Source organism: Echinops telfairi, unplaced genomic scaffold (assembly GCF_000313985.2).
Source record: "Echinops telfairi isolate 266 unplaced genomic scaffold, ASM31398v2 ScPeMD7_7453;HRSCAF=8491, whole genome shotgun sequence".
Classification (NCBI taxonomy): Eukaryota; Metazoa; Chordata; class Mammalia; order Afrosoricida; family Tenrecidae; genus Echinops; species Echinops telfairi.
Genome location: NW_022111353.1, coordinates 143,739 through 145,123, shown reverse-complemented (window position 1 = coordinate 145,123; position 1,385 = coordinate 143,739).

The window sequence follows — 1,385 nt, the reverse complement described above, 5'->3', positions numbered from 1 at the left end:
GCATCATTGTGCTGTACTTCCTGATCAACCACATTTATTGCCACACTGTCAGGTTCCACTGTGCCTCACCTCTCCACATGGCACCCCCAGCCCTGCTACACTTCACACACCTCACACTTCTCCCTTCTGCTCCTTTGCCCCTAGGCCTAGTCGTTTTGTGTGTTAGAAAGACTTTCAGCTCATCAACTGACCGTCAAATGTGAGCCAGTAGACTGGACTCTCCCTCCCTTTGTAGCTGTGTGGCTGCTTCCCTGTTGTAAATGACTTTCTCAATATATATATTATAAGTTTCCCAGTTTTCCTTCTTAGAAAATCCAAGACAGACGAACAACTAGGTCAGTTAGCATAACGTAGTTCACAAAGGTAACGAACGTTCTACGTTCCAGTTTGGTGAGTCGGATCTGGGATCTTAAAAGGTTGCAGAATCTACTTAGGATATACTACTACTGGACTTGACTCATATGGAGCAAAAGAGAATGAAGTAAAACAAAGACTCAAAGAAGAATCTAACTAATCCACAGGACTAATAACCCACAGGAAGCACAGCCTCTCCTGACCTGAGACGAGAAGAACTAGATAGTGCCCACCTACAACCACTAACTGTTCTAACCAGAGGCACAATAAAATGGAATAAAACTATAGAATAAAACTTTAGAAACTTTAAAGGACCATACCTACTGGATCAATGGAGGATGGAAGGACCTCTAAGACTATTACACTAAGATTAGCTTTGAAAATGGAATGGAGGCAGGTAGCGTTGCATCCAGATGATAGATGGGCTTGTAAATAAACAGTAGCCCACTTAAGTAATTTGCTTCCTTAAACAATTAAGTTCACAAGACCAAAAGTCACCATTTACTGTAGTATTAAATTAAAAGAGCTACAGGGAGGAGTGGGGGGCCAGCCCCCACGCTGATCACGGGCTCAGTAATACTACTTCTGGGTTCAGTAATGCACAATTGTACGGTTGAAATATATAAGCATTATATTAAAGTCATCGAGAGCATGAGAGATATTACAATAATGCAGTCAGACACATTACATGGTAGCATTGCTCACCTCAGCCCAGTTTGGTGGTCCACATGGAGAGAGGGGGAAGGGAAGGAGGACAAGGAAAGGGAGAGGGGAGTGACCAGGGAGTGAGCAGCAAGGAGCTCAGAGTCGAGAGCTCTATCTTGCTGACTCACTAGTGCCTATATACCTTTTGGGGGCATGCTAGCCCACTAATTACAGGTAGTCATATGTCACAGGAAGGGGTTGCACTATAGGTTACACAGTAATGAGGGGGTGGTCTCTGGGTCTTCATAGGAACCATTATCAGTAGGGTGCAAACTCCTCCTACTGTCCATTGTCCCCAGAGGCAGGGAGCAGGCCCACCCCTGTGG